The sequence below is a fragment of the Felis catus genome, chromosome C2 (assembly GCF_018350175.1).
Source record: "Felis catus isolate Fca126 chromosome C2, F.catus_Fca126_mat1.0, whole genome shotgun sequence".
Classification (NCBI taxonomy): Eukaryota; Metazoa; Chordata; class Mammalia; order Carnivora; family Felidae; genus Felis; species Felis catus.
Window position 1 is genome coordinate 108,623,403 of NC_058376.1, and position 20,397 is coordinate 108,643,799.

The window sequence follows — 20,397 nt, forward strand, 5'->3', positions numbered from 1 at the left end:
GTAAGTCTGGAAAAGAATTAGAAGGTCCGGGAAAGAGATAAGAAGGGATGGATTGCAATCCTTTCCTTTGCCAATAACATTACTGTTTATCTACTCCTCTAATGATATTTCAAATATGTAGCATGAAATAAGATCAAAGGAAAAGAGTTGTGATCATGAAAGATTTAATTGTATAAGAAGTTGCTAAAATTTTTATAGCATTCATTTATAATTGAAATTACGATCCAGCCTCATAGAAATGCTTACTATATAATGAATTGTGGTCATGCTATAGTCACAACTACACAAAAATTATAGTTGCATTTGTATAAAAGGGTTGAGAAAGAATATAGGAAAAGGACTGCTTTGTTATGGTAGTAATATAGTGGATAGTTGTTTTCCTTTGTTTCAATTTCTGGCACTTTTCATAACTAAAATGTGTGTTTGTGTGTGCGTACTCACATGCATGCATGCAAATCTAAGCCCTGTTTGCCTTTCTTACAAAGCATTATTAGTAAATTCAGATTATCCGTCATGGGTCCCAATTCCTGACATGGCAATTTCGGCATGAAGAGAGAAGGGCAGAAACCTTCCAGGGGAAGGAATCTTACTACGAATTTTAGCTCCGATATAAAATCGGCATCCCCACACTGTGTATTTTCACTTGAGGAGAATTTAGTCTAATTAACAATTCACATTAAAGCTATAACACTGCATAACTCTGCATCAGTGCTTCCCAAACTTTACCGTACTTGAATCACCGGGAAGCCTTATCAAAATGCTGATTCTGATTCAGCGGATGTGGGATGCAGCCTGAGATGCCACATTTTTAACAAGCTTTTAGGTGCTGCTGCTGGTCCACAGACCACCCTCTGAAAAGCAACGTTTTACATTACACAAAACCTATTGTCCCTTCTGCGGTACGGAAGTGGGAAAGGACCCATTTGAGACCAAGCTTTTCTTGTTTCTAAGCAATCCTAGAGTGTCCACCCTGGAGAAACTGAGGCGCAGAAACAGATAGTACCTATCCTGTATCAAATAAATAGTGTCGGAGTCAGGGCTGGTCTCATGGTGCCAGCTCCAGACCCTGACTTCCACCCCCGCCCCCACATTCCTTCATCCCCACCACTGTGCTTGATGTAAAAAGAAGACAAGAAAAGCAGCTTACCCTTCACAATTTGCTGATACTGGCTCCAAAACAGACTCATTTGATAGGATGGCCCTGTAGTAAATAGGAAACAGTCCTCTAATGACAGGTGAATGGTTTTTGGCATCTACCTACCCATTCAGATCAAACTTGCCCAGCAAACGATAGGTGTGTTCTTCCTTTCTCTTCTTTGCCTTCAATGCCTAATTCAGCCCATAAAAAAGCAAGAAATCCTAGAACCAAGCATTTCTTTCTGCTCTCCATTTTAATAAAGTGAGTTTGGGAGAAATGACCAGTGTTAGAAGCTTTAAGGAGGCACCTTAATAGAGTGTTTCAGTGAGTGTGTGCATGCTATGTCGCAGTGGGCTCGGCTTACCACTACTTGCTACATAATCGTCAGGCCTCAATCAATCACCGGGCCTTATACTCACCTGCAATTTATCAATCTGGACTAGACACTGAGTAATCCCTTTGAAATGAGCCTCATAAAAATCTCTTCTATGCTTAGCAATAATGTATCATGACAAAATAGTGGGTTTTGAGTTTGAAAGAGTGATTTCATTTTGTAAAAATTGTCCCTTTCTTGTTTGTCATGTGTCAGCCTCATTCACTCTCACTTCAGCCACCCTTGTGGGAGCAGCTCTTGCCCCAAAGGTGAGGAAGGGCATTCTGCTTCATCACCAAGTATTTTAAAAAAGGTGACATCAGGAGGCGCCTGGGTGGCTCAGTCGGTTGGGCTTCCGACTTTGGCTCCGGTCATGATCTCTCGGTCTGTGAGTTCGAGCCCCGTGTTGGGCTCTGTGCTGACAGCTCGGAGCCTGGAGCCTGTTTCGGATTCTGTGTCTCCCTCTCTCTCTGACCTTCCCCCATTCGTGCTCTGTCTCTCTCTGTCTCAAAAATGAATAAACATTAAAAAAGAAAGAAAAAAGGTGACATCAGGCCAACCTCTTTACTTAGAGGTATAGAAAAAGCCAAGTGGAAAACCATGGTGGGTTTGGAAGGCATTGTTTTGAATCTGCATTCTGCCACTTGCATTAGTGTGATGTGGGAGAGTCGCCTAACTTCTGGGCCTCAGGTCCTCCTCAGTGACTCCTGGTAAGCTACCCTAGAACAATTTTGTAAAGCCCACAAGAGTTCAAGGAAGAGGTCATTTTTCACATACATCATTTTCTTGAACCCCCTCTTAAAGCTGAAGTAAGGCCCTCAGTGCACTTTGCTGACTCTGTCACTGGTTCAGACACAAATGCCTGAGAATATCAGGGTACTTTCATGAGAAACTCCTCTCCTACTTTCTTGCTAGGCCCCTCTGAGAGATGTCTCCCAATTTCTTCTTTCTTCAGGTCAACTCATCATAGATCCCCAGCCTCCACCTTTGATGCTTCTCAAACATCTCCTTTTGGAGTGTAAATTCATAGAATATTTTCAGAGAAAAACCCAATAAAATGTATCAGGAGCATAAAAAATATGTATTCCCTTTGATAATGTGATTTTACGTTGAAACAGTTATCTCAGGGAAGTAGTAGAGATCCACACGAACATTGTGTATAAGGAGATTAAGTAAAGTTTTATTTATAAAAGATGAAACTATATATATACAATGGAGAATTTCTAAGATCAATTATAATCTATATTTGCATAATGAAATACAAAGGAGCTATTTAAATCATATTTTAAAAAAATATTTACTCACAAGGGAAAAGCTCACAATATGCTAAAAGTGAAGATAACAGAGAACAAAGCAGTTCTATACAGTATAGAGTATACAGTTCTATACAGAAATACACAGTTACGTCCTAAATTTATAATTTTTTAAAATATTTATTTGTGGGGCGCCTGGGTGGCGCAGTCGGTTAAGCGTCCGACTTCAGCCAGGTCACGATCTCGCGGTCCGTGAGTTCGAGCCCCGCGTCAGGCTCTGGGCTGATGGCTCGGAGCCTGGAGCCTGTTTCCGATTCTGTGTCTCCCTCTCTCTCTGCCCCTCCCCCATTCATGCTCTGTCTCTCTCTGTCCCAAAAATAAATAAAAAACGTTGAAAAAAAAATTAAAAAAAAAATATTTATTTGTTTCTGAGAGAGAGAGACAGAGTGCAAGCTGGGAAAGTGCAGAGAGAGAGGGAAACACAGAATCTGAAGCAGGCTCCAGGCTCTGAGCTGTCAGCACAGAGCCTGATGTGGGGCTTGAACCCACAAACTGCGAGATCATGACCTGACCCAAAGTCGGACGTTTAACCGACTGAGCCACCCAGGAGCCCACGTTCTAAATTTGTAAAATTTACCAATATATTATAGTTCTTTTTCACCCATATATTCCCATTAAAAACACTAGGAAAAAAAAAAAAACACTGCAAACTGAAATCAAAAAAAGGAAAAAGGACAAAAAATCCCTTTCCTCATTATTTTAACAAACCAATAGTTGTCATATTTTCGTGTGCATTTCCAGTCCATATCGACATCCATATAGAACTTTTAATTACTTTTTGGTGGCAGATTGTGGGTGATTTTAATTTTCTTCTTTATATTTTTCTATATTTTCCCATATGTCCAACAATACTCTTATATTTCTTTTATAAACAAAGAAATAATACCGAAAAAAACCCACATCTTTTTAAAAGATTTTTTTATGTTTGTTTGTTTTCGAGAGAAAGAGACAAAGCACAGTCACAGGAGGGGCAGAGAGAGGGAGACACAGAATCCGAAGCAGGCTCCAGGATCTGAGCTGTCAGCATGGAGCCCGACGTGGGGCTCAAACCCACGAATTGTGAGATTATGACCTGAGACGAAGTCAGACGCTTAACCAACTGAACCACCCAAACGCCCCTCCCACATCTTTTTTATAACTCCTCCACACAGGCACATTCAACTCTAATACCATCCCTGCCACACACACCCACCCACCCCACCCTGGTATCATTAGCATTATCAGTCATGTGGGTCCCACCAACTTCCACACAGAAGTCATTTCCTTCACCTCAACCCACTGAAGGATTTTCAGCACATATTTGTTGGTTAAGTGTAATCTCTACCCTACCCAAGGAATCCCAAAAGAGAGTTTCTCCTATTATTACTTCCCATGCCTCAGTCTCCCCACAGCCTCACAAGTGAGCATACCCCTGGCCTTTGAGTGACATCTGCTGAATGTCTGACTAGTCTCAGCTTTCTAAAATGTGGATGGTCCACGGGTTCTACCCTCTTTCAAAAGGATACTGAAAGGACTTAAGGAAAAAGACACATTTCCAGAGGACTCTCTTCCCTGATAGGCTTCAGAGTCTGGCTTCGTCCAAACAAATTGGCCCCCTGGGTGACAGACCACTCCTCACCAATAGTCTGAGAATACCTCTCTTGAGCCGTAAAGGTTTAGTCCATGGCCTTTCTGGGAACTATTTGGAAGTATTCCTCACTCCTTTTTGCTCTTTCTCTCTCTTACCAGATAGAAGGCAGCTGTTTCTAAGCAATTACCCCTCTTGTTGCCAAGGGCTACCCCTTGCACAAAGATATGTTTATCACCAAAGCTGATTTGTCTTAATCCTCTGGGCAAAAGCTGTGCTAGGGACCGCTAAAAAAAAAAAAAAAAAAAAAAAAAAAAATCACTAAAATAGATTAATTTACATTAATAACAAAAACTAGCATTTTTATAGCATGTTACATTTTGCAGATTGTTTCCACATACATTATTCTTCCTCTAGGTCAGGAACAAGATTTAATGTTGATGAGGCTTCTGATTTGTGCAGCAGCATCTGGTCTCCAATGTTTTTATAATTCCCAGGGTGATAGTATATTTTACCAGGGCCACAATGACTACATTCTCCAAATGCAGTAGAATTCATCAAAGATGAGGCAAAGACTAGGAAAACAACATCAGTGCTCTGGCACAGAGGCTTTTTATTAAATGCAGTGATGGATGCTCAACACCTCATTTTTTCCTTATAACATCCTACTTGACTGGTTTTCTTTTGTTCATTTTACAAATGGAGAAACGTGAGTTCTCACAGCTAGTACATGATGACATGCAGATAGCAAAGCCCTTGTGGTAGAGAGGACGCAGACCAAGTCCAACAGGGTGGGTCCTAGATCCAGCTTCTTCACTATCCAGCCCTCCCTTCAGCTCTTTGGACTACCAGCCTCATCCTAAAACAGGGGGGCTTTAGACTCAATGGTGTTTTTCAGAGTCCATGAGTTGTAAGGAGTCAGTGATGTTCTAGTTCTGGGTGAGTCTTTCCAAGGCTCATATTCCATGAGAGCTTAACAATATGCTGCCAGAGCGAGAAGTAGCAAGTTGTTTTGTTAACTGTCAAGATGAGATTGTTCCTTCAATAATACTTTGAACCTAAGTACCATTTCCATAGGACTCTGATTTCAAGAACTCTCCACCAAAGCAAAAGACACCACATGAATGTTTGTGCAAATGGCCATGTGTCCACACCCAGACTCCTAAATCTAAGTCTGTATGTTTTTACCACCCACCCCTGGACTTGTTTGATTCTAGCCGTTCTCCAAGGGCACTGGTGAAGGTCAGGCTCCCTTCCAGGAATAGTAACACATTCTGCCCAGACTTGTCTCTGGCTTCAAGCAAAGGAAAACACCTGAGCCTCTAAAGTTTATGAGAACCATCTTATTAAAAAGGCTAAAAGAGTATTTAAAGGCTGTTATGAGATTTACAGGAAAAGCTCAAATTCCAAACCAACTGCAGATGACACTTCTGCGTGCCTCTGAAAAGCCCAAGCATTATAACAATCAGTGAACTCACAGCTGGATTACAGGCACTTGGTCAGATACAGTTTGTCAGACAATATTTGGCTTTTATATTCCTCTCTGCCTTTCCCTTAGCTTTATAATCATTTAGAATCCTAGGTAATATCCATGCCATACCTTCAGATGAATGGATATTCATGATGAATGAATCCTACTTCATTTTCTTATATCTCATCCAGAGTTGTCCTTCTGAACAGTCAAGAAATGAACACTATTTGTTTAAATTGCTGTTTTTGCTTTGTGAAATATATACTAGTGTTTTTTAATGTAAAAAAAAATACAGTTAAAAAATTACTACTTGTATTGAATTTTGCGACATTAGGAAATTATGGTTTGCCTGTATTTTTATCATGAGAAGAAAGGCAGACTAAAAATAAATTAGTTTTCATAAGTGTATTATTATGTGAAGTGCTAGTTATCAATGAGTGGCCTTGGGGTACATAAAAAGCAGGCTTCGGGATTTTTTTTAAATATGCCAATACTAAGTACTTGTTACAGAGAGCCTCCTATACATCTAAATAGAGAAAGCCCTCAATTATAGTCAAGGAGAGAGACACTCAGATACTGCAGGCATAAAAAATTTTAAACAGCTGCCTTGCTGAATTGAGAAAGCCACAGGTTACTATCTCTTCTGCTGCATCCATTTCCAGGGAAACAATTTGACAGCCTGATTAATCCCCTGCCTCTAAATCAGCTGACTCGCTAAGCAGCAAACTCTTACCACATAAAACCTAAAGCATCCTTTCTCCTTGGATGCATCACATGTGACATAGCTACGGTGTGCTGTGGCTATAACAAAGATTATGTGATGATGGTAAGCAATTGACTAGAGCTGGGAAACTGTTATAATCACAGTCTTCTAGAGAATAAGCATCTATTTTTAATAAAATGTGAAATTAAAACAGCATGGCCAGCTGTAACTCGCACCTGAAAATTTTAACATGCCTGCCTGCCTCCAATCCTGTCCTCTTTCTAATCCATTCCCACACTGATGGAAATTGACTATGTCAATCCCCAGTATGTTCTTAAAAAGTATATATATCTTTATTGAGATATAATTTACATACCATAAAATTCACCTACTTAGAGTGTGCAATTCAAGTTTTTAGCATATTTACAGACTTGTGCAACCATCACCACAATCTAATTTTAGACCATTTGCATCACCCCAAAAAGAAGCCCATAATCATTAGCAATCATTCCCCACTTTCCCCAACCTCTACTCTCAAACCTAATATAATCAATCACTGATCTACGTTTCTACTGCTAAAGGTTTCCCTGCTCTGGATATTTATATAAATGGAATCATGCACTATGTGATCATTCTTACTGGGTTCTTTCATATAGCATGTTTTCAAGGTTCATCCATTTTTAGCACGTATCAGTACTTACTCTTTTTATTATTTCCTTTTTATTACTCATAACATTCCATTGTATCGGTACACCACATCTTATTTATCCGTTCATCAACTGATAGACATTTGGGGTCTTTCCACTCTTTGGCTGCTATGGACAATGCTGCTGGAAACATTGCTGTACTAGGCTTTGTGTGGACATATGTTTTTAATTCTCTTGGGTAGATACCTAAGTGGAATTGCTGAGTCATATGGTTAAACTGTATGTTTAACATTTTGAGAAAGTGCCACACTCTTTTCTAAAGTGGCTGAACCATGCCCGCAGCAATGTATGACAGTCCCAACATCACATCTTTGCCACTACTTGTTACTATTAGCCTTCTTTTATCATAGCCACTAGTGGGTGTTGTAACGTGGATATGAAGTGGTATCTCATTGTGGTTTTGATTTGTGTGTCCCTAATAGCTAATGACTCAAAGAAAACTATACATTTTCTTCTAGATATTTTCAAATTTTAACTCGTAAATTTAGGTTTACGACACATTTTGGGTTGACTTTTATGTATGATATACAGTCAGGCCTAAGTTCATGCTGTCATTGTTTAAATTTTAAATAACGAACTATTCCAACACCATTAGGTTATTTACTTCCCCATTGAATTATCTTGGCTCCCTTGTCAAAACTCAATTGACTGTGAATGCAAGGACTTTTATTCCATTGGTCTCTATGTCTAGCTATCCTGATGCCACTGTTGTGCGATTTCATTACTCTGGTTTTGACATAAGTTCTGAAATCAGGAACCTTAAGTCCTCCAAACTTTTTGTTCTTTTTCAAGATTGTTTTAACAATTCTGAGCCCTTTCCATTTCATTTTACAATCATCAGCTCGTTGATTTTTAGGAAAGAAAAAAAAAGGAGGAATCTTGATAGGGATTGTGTTAAGTCGATAGATCAATGTGGAAGGGTGCCTGCTGGCTCAGTTGGTAGAGTATATAACTCTTGATCTCAAGATCATGAGTTCAGGCCCCACGTTGGGCATAGAGCTAACTTAAAAAGAGAGCGAGGCTAATATGGATCAGTGTGGGGAGTGTTGCCATATTAGCAATATTAAGTTCATGTTTTAGAAGATCCAGGTCATTTTCAAGGGCTCTGCAGTTGCCTTAAGATAAAATCCATACACAACAGGCCCATCTTGATCCAGCTCGTAGTTAACTAACCAGCTTCCTCTTTTACAGCATCCTCCTCCCACTGCCAACTCAAAATATACTACTAGCCACATAATCCTGCCATCAATTCCTGAAACACAGGACCCTCTCCCATCTCCAGGTCTTTTCTCACTCACATATGCACCACATTCCCCATGTCAGGACCTTTCTTCCTGAGGCCACATCACCTGATCCACTTCTTTTCCTTCATATCTCTGCTTAGTTTTCACTTCCTCTGAGACTCATATGTGAGATGCACAACCCCCCACACGCTACCTTATTTTGTCTTCACATGATGGACTTTGGGGAATTTGTGGGAAACAGGCTGGTCAAGACCTCAAACTGGTTGAAATGTCTCGGTTAAAAAGGACACCACTGATCCCAATTTTAGTCAGTATTAGAAATTTTGCAAGGCTTATACCGCTCATATGTCTTTAAACATTGTTATCACTTTTCATAAAATTTTCAGGGTGATTTTTCCTATAATTTTCCCCAGACTATTTTACCTGCTCACGTTGTGTATAATGTTTGTCTTTGGTTGGCTGAATAATGGCCTCTCAAGATGTGCATATTTTAATTCCCCAAACCTAGGAATATGTTACATTATATCATAAAAGGGACTCTGCAGATGTGATTAAGGATCTTGAGATGGGGAGAGTAGCCTGCATTATCCAGGTAGGCCCAAGGATGTAATCACAAGTGTCCTCATAAGAGAAAAATAGGGGGAGATACCATACCAAAGAGAAGGCAATGTGACAAAAGCAGAGATTAGAATGCTGGCAGCCTCTAGAAGCTGGAAAAGGCAAGGAAATGAATTGTCCACTCACAGCCTCCAGGAGGAACCAGGTCTGCTGGCATCTTGACTTTAGCCCAATGAAACTGATTCAGATTTCTGATCTCCAGAACTGTAAGAGAGTAAGTTTGTGTTGTGTTAAGCTACTAAATTTGTAGTGATATGTTACAGCAGCAATAAGTAATACAAGAGAATACAATAGTAATGAGTTGGAAAACAAAATCTAATAGCCAACAAAAGGGACCACATGGAAACAATCTGAATATCCAATAAGAGAGTTAATTGGAAACAACCTAAATGTAAACAACCTAAATGTCCACAGGATGGAATTGGTTGTATAGCCTCTGATAATTTTTGAAAGAACAGGTGTGGTTTGATCGTTTTAAAAAATGAATTAACAATTATCTGGAAGGCTATCTATCAAGTTATTAAAGTGTATAGAATAATTATTATTCATTATGCTTATCCTTTTATTTGTTTTTGTTTTATCCGCAGTGAGCCTAAGGCTGCATCAGTTTTGTAACGATAAGGGAGAAAAGGCAATAAAATAAACTTAAAAAATGAAAGAAATGAGAAAATAAAGGAAAAAGATTTGGAATTTTTAAAAGCTTGATTGGATTTGATTTCTTAATTTCTAATTTCTATGCATCCAGCTTTTCCTGTATTATTTGTTCGGCATTGCTCTCAAGAACTTTACTGTCTTGTAAATTGGTTGAAAATGAGTATTTCTGATCTTCAGTTCACACTTTTTATAGCTTTTGTAAGTACTATACATATCATCTTAAAACCCCTACTATTTATGCACCATAAGACATAGTGCCTGCCTAGAAACGATCATTTAGATGGAAAGAATCAACAAAACTAAGTAAAATAGAAAATGAGGCAATATGCGATAACATGTTAAGGTATACAGCTTGGATTTTAAAAGAATGATGTTGTGATGCTTCACAAAACCATACACGTAGCTTTGCATGTGCTTATTTTATACATATAAGGTCCTCCAATTGTTAGCTCAAAATATATCAATTAATAACAGTAATGGCAATAATAGTATTAATAATGATAGCGTTATATTCCATAGTATATTTGTCTCACTGTTCATCAACCCTTACAAAAACGATACACAGGAAATGTTATTTTACTATCATTTCCACTTTATACATACAGAATCTAAAGCTTAGAAAGGTTAAGCAATATTCTCAAGGTCACAAAAGTCCTGAGTGGCTTGGATGAATTTTCTAGCCAATGACCTGCCCGTGAGAGTACACATATCCCGGCTGCCCATCTGTCTGTAAAGACAAAAAGTAGGAGGCATCACCAGTTGGTCTCCCACTCCACTGATTTCCAGTGAAGAGGAAAATGTAGCCAGAAACTGCCCACTGACATCTGCTCAAAGCTCAAGGAATTTCTTGTGCCGAAGGGGTCATGCTGGTCAGTTTGTTTTTAAAAGAAGTTACTGCTCACCTGGTCTCATCTTGCACCAGCTTGCTCTGGCTCTATTTCTGCTGATAGCCATTGACGTAGAGTTGGAAGAGGACTGGGGAGGAACTCCATCTCTTCAGTGGCCATGATACAGGCCATGGGGAATACGGACACTATTTCAGGCCGGTCCATAAAAGCATCTCTCTCCGACATTACTTTTTTTTTAAGTTTATTTATTTGTTGAGAGAGAGAGAGAGAGAGAGAGAAAGAGAGAGAGCATGCATGAGCAGGGGAGGGGCAGAGAGAGAGGAAAAGAGAGAGTCCCAAGCAGGTTCACTGTCGATGCAAAGACTGACATGGGGCTCAATCTCAACAACCCTGAGATCATGACCTGAGCTGAAATCAAGAGTCAGACACATACCCAACTAAGCTGCCTAGGGACTCCTCCCTGACATTACTTCTAAACTGAGCCCAGGCCATGGTGTTGTGTTGAACAAGGTGCCATAACAAACTCAAGGCTTCCCTCAACAACATATAGTCTCCCCAGCCTGGATACCCTCTGACAGCCCCAAACCTGTTTAGATGCTTAACCACACCCACCCCTGTTCAGCCCTGAGGATATGGAGAGCCAAGAAACTTGTCTGGTTCTCCTCTCTTTCTCAGCTCCTTTCTTCTGACAGCACCAGAAGGATTTTCTACCTAACTTTCCCTTCTGGAAGGAATTCTATGTCATAGCCTCCTTCTTACGTATCCAATGAGTTTTTCCTTTTTTTCTCATCAATCAAAATTTTTTATTGAAGTATAACTAACATACAATGTTATATTAGTTTCAGGTGTACAACATATTTATTTGACAATTCTCTAATACATGACTCAACCCATGAGCTTCTTTTCTACAGACGGATGGATATTTTTTCCTTTCCTTAGCAGAAAAAGCCTTATGATCTGACCCTAATGGTGGAAGGACTACAGAAAAGAAAAATTTCATAACCAAAAGACAAGGACATGAAGAATTATTTCAAAATATTCATTTCTTTACAACAGCAATGGTAAAGTATGAGGCTCTGTCTCCAGGATTTGGAGCCTTACAGCTATACTACTTACCAACTGCATGACCTTGGGCAAGTCATTTAACTATTCTATACTTCAGTTTCCTGCTACATAAAAAATAGAGACAAAACTAACCTTGTGATGAGGATCAAGAATGACTATGAAATAGCAGGTATAGCACTCAACATAGTCACTGGCACACAATGAAGTACCTAGCTAACATTAGAAACGAAGTGTTTTCTTTGTCCCTTAACTACTAAAGTAGTCATTCACTCACCTTATTGAATTTCATACGCAGAAAAGGAACACTGAATGAAGGATATCCATTATTTTCTTTTCCTAAGACAACAATAAAACTCTACCGTCAGTGTTTTAGATCTCCTCCCAGAGGGTCATTGCTGAGATGCCTGACTAACCGTGGATGGCAATGTTGCTTTGAGTAGAATTTATTAAGACCTTGGAAAATGTGTTCTGGATTTCGGAGTAAGGGCATAGTTCAAACCAACAAAAATCTTGACAAAAATCTTAGGTGAAAATCTAGGGTCTATCACACACATGCACATTAAAACCAGCCAGCAGATATATCTAGAAAGGGTACATGCACGTTTCAAATGATCTATTTAATACCATATGTTTTATTAGCATTGAAAACGTCTCTATACTATTTAGTAAGTGCTATTATCAGTATACAGTTTTCCATGTACAATTATTAAGTGTTCAGGAAGATCTGATTACTGTGGCTTTATTGCCCAAGTCACTTCTCAGTGGATGAGAAGCACTTCGAAACCTGGCTGAAACAATTTGTCTCATTGTACAAATGCAGTTCAATGAAACAAGCTAATAAATTTACTTGGCTCACAGTCATGCACTCAATCAAAGTTGCTTGAATAGCAAAAGATTACCATACAACTGCCCTGAACCAAATGCAATTCTTTAGAAATCACCATGATGGAAATATTTGGGGCATAAAAGAAATTTTATTTAATTTATTGAGATACATACAATAACTCAAATCAGGCAATGATATTTCTTTGTTCATTGGTTCATTCACTCAACTGTGGTTGAGAGAGATCTTCAAAATGAGCCAGATTTGCAATTTCAATAACCCATACCAGAATGCACAATTTTTCCATTTTCCTCTTAGAACCTAGCAGTCTAAATAATAAATTAGTGTTTAATTTAACTAAATATCTTAATGATACTTCTTAGATGCCTGGGATATAGTTGTGTTATAAATCACACACACCCGAGACACTACCAGAATATTATTTATAGCATTAATTTTCACCATCTATGAAGAAAGGGTTTGCAAAGCAAACCTCAGACTCGTCCCTCCGGAATTTAAACTATGTGGAGCTTGAACTAAGGAGACTTTATAGCATTTAGAACCAGAGGCAAGCTGTTCCCCTAGAGGATATCTGTCTTCAGAAGTAATCCACTTCTTTGGCTTAGCAGAGTCTACATTTAAGAAAGTGTGAATAGGGGCGCCTGGGTGGCGCAGTCGGTTAAGCGTCCGACTTCAGCCAGGTCACGATCTCGGGGTCCGTGAGTTCGAGCCCCGCGTCAGGCTCTGGGCTGATGGCTCAGAGCCTGGAGCCTGTTTTCGATTCTGTGTCTCCCTCTCTCTCTGCCCCTCCCCCGTTCATGCTCTGTCTCTCTCTGTCCCAAAAATAAATAAACTTTGAAAAAAAAAAGTGTGAATAGTATTCTAATAAACAAAAGTTTTCTGAAATTTTTCAGAAATTTGGTCTTTCAAGCAAAAGAGAGGACTTAGAAAAGACTTTACTGCCCCACCCTGAGAGGCAGTACCTCCTCCCTCTACCAGGACATGTGGATACTGTCCCTGGGAAGCAAACAGGGAAAGAATCTGACTGATGCCACCTCCAATGTGTCCTTCTTACGCTAAGTTTCCAAAAGCAAATGGCTCTTGTCTACAGACTGCAAATGAATTTTGTCAGGTAGAGGTGCAAATCGATGTCCTTCTCTCGCCAAGAAGCCAGTTTTACATTTATTAAGCAAATTCATTTCAGCATTCCTGGTTGTCTATATACATGCCTGCTCTTTGAATTCTCTTGAACTGGTTCCACATCTCACTGGTTCTACCTTAACTAGTGAATCAAATAAAATCACTGCCATTCTTCATTTTACATTTGTATGAGAATCATGATTTTTAGCATTTTATTAAAATAATCTTTTAAACAGATCCAAGACATCCACACCGTGCTCTTCCCAAAGGGAATTTCAAATTTCCCTTCCAAAAAAAAAAAGGAAATATTAATTCTAAAATTATACCTCAGAGAGCATCACCAGCGACAAATCACACATTCCACCATCACTGCCATTTTAACATTGTTTCATTTTTGTTTTTAACAACTTAATTAAAAAATAAATTAACCCATAAAATTTAAATAATATGTAAGCGTAGAGAGCAAAGTTTGATGACTTCGTCTGAAACCCTTATGGATCAGTTCCCAGAAGTAACCAGTGTTAATAGTTTACCTCTCCCGTTTTTATCTAGATAAAATAAAGTTTAAAATGAAGACTATGTATTTAGATGCAGACTATATAGAGAAGAATCATAGGAAGGTAATAGGGAGGAAGAAGGGATAATTTGGCCTTGGGGTTGGAGAGAAAATCTGGTCACTGGATTTAAAGTCAGGAAATAGGAATCCTGCCTGGCTTTTGTGGACTCTCACCCGTACCCATGTACAGACCCGTGCCAGATGAGAAGATGCACTCTGTCTCTGGAAGTGCTTCAGGCCCACACCCCGTTCATTCACCCTCCCTGACAGGCTCCGCTCCTTGGTGTCTATCAGGTGGTTCCCCCTTTTGTTTGTGAACTTTAATTCTTATTCTTTATACAACCTCCAAAACCCAGTTAGGGACAGTCTGCCCTAGTGCTCAGCCCTGGCACGCCCTAGAATATGACTTCCTTCTTTGCCTTCTGGGAAAGGGGGTGAATAAATATCCCCCAAACCAGGTGAGAAAACAGCTCTGCTGGCAGCTAGGCCGTGATGCTCCCAATTGAATATAAGCCACACTCACAGAGTAGGAACAATGTCTCACCAAGGCTACTCCTTTACCATATTTGGAAGGGGACAAAGATAAGGACACTCCTGAACCACAAAAATGATGAAATATCCCCCTCTTCTGTCTAACAGAGTGATTGCTGCTCCTCTGCTTTACCAAGAACACCCACCCCACTGCGGTTCTCCTGTGTGATCAATAAACATTGTTAAGATACACAATCATAAAACTGTTCCTGCTTCCGGAAACATCCGATCCAGAATTGGCCTTCACTCTCTTCAACCCACCTTGAGTCATCCAACACACACCCACAGCCTCTAAGAAGCTTCTCTCGGGGCACCTGGGTGGCTCAGTCGGTTAAGTGGCCAACTCTTAATTTTGGCTCAGGTCATCATCTCAAGGTTCATGAGTTCAACCCCCTCCTCGGGCTCTGTACTGACAGCATGGAGCCTGCTTGGGATTCTCTCTCTCTCCCTCTCTCTCTCTGCCCTCCCCCCTCTCACTCTCAAAATAAATAAACTTGAAAGAAAGAAAGAAAGAAAGAAAGAAAGAAAGAAAGAAAGAAAGAAAGAAAGAAAGAAAGAAAGAAAGAAAGAAAGTTAACTCATTCCATTTAAGCTATCTTCTCAGAGGGACTTTCTCTGGTGATTGCACACAGGGGCTATGTCTCATCTCCCTAACTAGATTTTTAGTTCCTGAGGACTAGGACTGTGCTTTCTATCCATTGCACATTTCTCTTAGAATGCCATAGGAGAGGCTGGCATTTAATGAGCATCTACTATGTGCTGAGCACAAACAGACCTCACTTAATTTGTTTCAGTAACTCCAATTACCAACTTTCATATAATTTTAAGCAAACTGAGCCCCAGAAATTGAGGACACTTACCCAAGATCACAAGGGAAGTTAATGGAAAACTTAATGCTTAAGCTATTATGTGAATCTGGGGTCCACCTACTATATAGTACTGTACTATCCACCATACCATACCATACTTACCACACCTCACGATATAGTACCGCACCACACCATGCCACATCATACAATAAATACCATATCACATTATACTATGCCTCACTCAAGCACAGCATGAAGGCAGGTGATATTTACTAAAACCTAGCAGTGAAGCTTACGGCTGACTGAAAATTTAAGTCTGTGATCAGACACCCATATTTCTTCTTCCTATTTCCAAGAAGATCAACTCTCTACTAGTTTGAAAGGCATGCAGCAAATTGACAAGAGAATGGCAACTTGATTTCCAGCATTTATTTGCCTGACAGAACTATGATCAGATCAGTCCAATACCCACAGTACAAATCTCATCACCAGAGGAAGAGGACAACCTAGCAATTACCTGGTTAGAGTTAGAGCCACATACTGACACCTACGTTCAGAAAACACTCAGTGAATGAATGAATGAATGAACGAACGAATGACTCAGAACTAAGGGAAAAAATCTTGCTACGTTAAACATTGTGAAGTCACTTCATTTACTCCTAAACTAGAAACATTAACACTAAGCATAAGATATTGAAAGGAGAGCGGCACAAGATATACTAATTCAACTGTTCACAAAAATCGCACCCTGTGAGTGTGGTGTCCCTGAGGCTGGGGAGGTGAGGCACGACATTTAAGCACATGCTGCTTTGCAGCCAAGTTGGAAAAGTTCAGCGATTGTTCTTGGACCCTGGGGTTCTAGGCCTGCAGTGTTTTATTACAATCTGGCTGAATTTCTCCACTTTAAAACCCGAACGAGTAAAAAGTATTTGGAAATCCAAATGGTAAAGGAGAGTGAAAAAGCCAATAAATCCAGCCTGCCGGGAGGCTCTCTGCCGAGAAGACAGACAAGCCCTACCTTCCCATCCTGCATGTGTGTTCTCTCTAAATACCACAGTTGCTGCAAAACCTTAATATGGGAAAGGCCAGTAGGGGCTCCCCAGACTCTGTGAATGAAAGGTGACTCTTTAGAGACCCAGATTTGGGCTTATCATTAATGCAGCTCCTTGGAGGGTGATTCACACACCTTGCCAGATCTGCACAGAGAAGATTAATGTAAAAACAGGCAGAAAATGAAGGAAGAGGGCAAAGGGGCCTTGTAAAATCCAACCAACATCTGCTACTTCAAACCCAGCAGCATTAAGGTAGTTTAACGTGCAGGAATTTTCCCTCTGGTTCCTATAAAGGCGCTGCTTAGGCAAAAGTGGTATAGGTCATCCGGCAGTTACGTGCCGGAGGACTTTACTGGGTGGAAATAAATGAACACAGCGGGAAGACCACAGATGTATGCCTGGGTAACAGGAAAGAGCAGCAACAGCAGAGTTGCTACTGTTGCTACTGAGTCTACTGTGCATGGCCCCAGAAGAGTTTGCCCATGGAGCTGCTCAAATCAGACCAAACCATGCAATTTATTCCATACCTGCAAGTTAAAAAAAAAAAAAAGAAAAGAAAAAAAGATTAAGAGGTTATCTTAGAACAAAATTTAAAAAATGGAAAATTTTTCTTGACTTTTTTTACATCTTTAGGTTTACAGAACTGAATGGATCATATTCCTCAGGTCATAGTATGCTACCATTGGTGGCACCTGCAAGGCTATTCTATTCTATTTCGATTTGTCTTATTTTGATTCTCTTTACGTCCAATCCCAATCTCTCCCCAGGTATAGACACCCACTCTAGTATATTTAGAGTCTGATATAGACACCCACTCTAGTATATTTAGAGTCTGATCTTTCACACCATCTTTCATATATATTCACTTACAAATATGTGTATCTGTGTTGTGACATGTGAATCTTATTTACATCAAGCTTCTGCCAGCTGCATAGTCTTCCATTAAAATGCATTACCACATTCTACTTCTACATTTCCCTGAAGATGGACACCTATGTTATTTCCGACCTTCTGTCTGTTAGAACATGTAACGTTGCCATGAACATTCTCATATGTCTTTCGGAGGTCTTTTTTTGTTTTTTATTTTTCCAAAACTCTATGCAAGTGATTCTCTGGATGTTGAAATTTCTCCAGGCAAGGCATTTCTAGGCGTAGTATATGTGTATTCTTAATTTCACCCCTGCTGCCAAGACAGCTCACTGGAATAGCAGTTTATAGTTCCACCAGCAACATATGAGGAATCCCATGTCCCCCAATCTTTGGCCATTATTCGGTGTTACATGACTTAAATTTTTGCCAACTGGATTGTTGCAAGATGGAGTCATTTTATTATAAATTGCATTTTTCTGGTTATATTCAGAAATTGAAGAAGAATCCTTAATTTTGATTAAAAATAAATTTTTAATGGATAGTGTTGACTATCTGGACTCTTGTTTAAGAATCTATCCTCGGGGGGTGCCTGGGTGGCTCAGTCGGTTGAGCGTCTGACTTTGGCTCAAGTCACAATCTCACGGCTCATGAGTTCAAGCCCCACGTCAGGCTCTGTGCTGACAGCTCGGAGCCTGGAGCCTGCTTCATATTCTGGGTCTCCCTCTCTCTCTCTCTGACCTCTCCTGCTCACGCTTTCTCTGTCTCTCAAAAATAAATAAAATAAACATTAAAAAATATAAAAAACAAAAAAAGAATCTATCCTCGGGGCACCTGGGTGGCTCAGTCGTTTAAGCATCCAACTTCAGCTCAGGTGATGATCTCACGGTGCATGGGTGGAGCTCAGGTCATGATCTCACAGTGCATGGGTTCGAGCACCATGCCAGGCTCTGTGCTGACAGCCCAGAGCCTAGAGCCTGCTTTGGATTCTGTGTCTCCCTCTTTCTCTGCTCCTCCCCCACTCACACTCTGTCTCTGTCTCTGTCTCTGTCTCTGTCTCTCTCTCTCTCGCTCTCTCTCAAAAAATAAAAATTTTTTGAAAAAGCAAAAAAGAATCTATCCTCAAACAGCATGACAAAGAGGGCCTCCTATATTTTCTTCCACAGACTTCAAAGTTTTATTTTTCATATTAACGTGTTTAATCCATCCAGATTCCAAATAGAAAGCTGGAGATTCATGTTGCTTCCCAAGGGGGCAACAGCAATGCTGCAGCCAATTTTGCCAAACAGGGATGTTGGCAAAAGTTAACAAACCTTACTATTTTTGATGAGAAGCCAGAAACCTGGATTCTTTCAATGTAACATCTCCTTTTTTTTTTTTTTTTTTTTTTTTTTTTTTTTTTTTTTTTTTTTTTAATTTTAGATGGGAGGCAGGGGCAGAGGGAGAGAGAGAATCTTAAGCAGGCTCTATGCTCAGCGTGGAGCCTGACTGAGGCTCGATCTCATGACCATTAGATTATGACTGGAGCCAAAATCAAGAGTTGGACGCTTAACTGACTGAGCCACCCAGGCTCCCCAACATCTCCTGATATTTAAAACATTGTGCTGCCCAAACAAAAGGTATGTATGGCCCAGATTTATCCTGCGAGCTGCCAGCTTATGGTCTTTGAATCACAAAGTATCTCTTTAATATTTTCACCTGACTTTCAAAGCTTTGTACTCTAGCTATTGCTAGAACAAGTACTTCCTGCATTTTTTTCTGCCCATTTATTAGTTTACCTATCCTTAACGCGTTCCTAATCCTGCCCATTTACTAATTTTATCCCCATCTCTGAACAGATGGAATAGCTGACCATCACTCCATCGGCATATTTCCTTATTATTACACATGTGTATTTGGCAATGGGGTAGCCACATGCTTCTCAAGAACCAAAATCTGACGTGGCATAAAAGAGGAGTCATTTTTCTACCATCTGTCTCCCAATGCAGATTCCAGGAACAAGGTTTACACCAAGGACTTGCTGGAGAGCACTGTTTTGTAAGTACCTCAAATGCAAGTGCCTGTCTTCAGCCCCACCTGATGCCCAAGAGTGCCTCACAAAAGTATTTACCTGATGAATTCCTTTGTTCCCTCATCCTCTAGCAAAGGAATGTAAAAGAATTCAGCCTCAAAGTAAGCATGGAGGTGGCCAGTAACAACTGCCCAGTCCTGCAACATAGATGAGAGAATTCTACACAGGGACACCTGGGTGGCTCAGTGGGTTAAGCGTCCAGCTTCAGCTCAGGTCATGATCTCGTGGTGCGTGAGTTCTAGCCCCGCATCAGACTCTGTGCTGACAGTTCAGAGACAGGAGCCTGCTTCGGATTCAGTGTCTCCCTCTCTCTCTGCCCCTCTCCTGCTCATGCTCGCTCGCTCTCTCTCAAAAAATAAACATAAAAAAATTTTTTTTCATGGAAATCTACCCCCAAAACCAAGAGCACACTGTATACACCATATGTTAGCCAACAAGACAATAAATTATATTTAAAAAAAAATTTTTTAAAAGAATTCTACACCGACAATTCCCTTACTCCTGGGGCAAAGTTGGTAGAAGCTATATAGTAAATTGTGTCAACATTCAAAACATCTATACCCCTCTCTGTAGAAAGGTTATACCTCCCATCACACTGATGTCATGCTTGGCCATGTGACTTATAGCACCCTTTCCTGGAACCCACCTTACTGAACACAAGAGCACCCAGATGACTTTCTTTGAGCAAAGAAAGGTGAACAGAGGGGCTGTGTGGCTCTCTTGAGCAAAATCTTCTCTCTTCCTTTGACTGGCATGTCCCAGAGAGCACCCTCTCCTTCAAACTGCGTTGAAGAACACGGCATGGTGCAAAGGCTCAGCTGACCTTCAGTGGATTTGTAGCACGAGT

General features: G+C 40.2%; 1 long non-coding RNA gene across 1 annotated transcript in view; it reads right to left on the reverse strand.

Moving 5' to 3' along the window:
- LOC101088512 overlaps window positions 1-13,215 on the reverse strand; it is a 36,187-nt gene extending 22,972 nt beyond the window's left edge. Inside the window, exons 1-2 of the long non-coding RNA XR_006585371.1 lie at window positions 10,691-13,215; window positions 9,261-9,338 (exon numbers count right to left, since the gene is read on the reverse strand). This is a non-coding gene — a long non-coding RNA (uncharacterized LOC101088512). The remainder of the gene's footprint in view (window positions 1-9,260; window positions 9,339-10,690) is intronic.
- Between the last annotated feature and the right edge of the window lie 7,182 nt (window positions 13,216-20,397).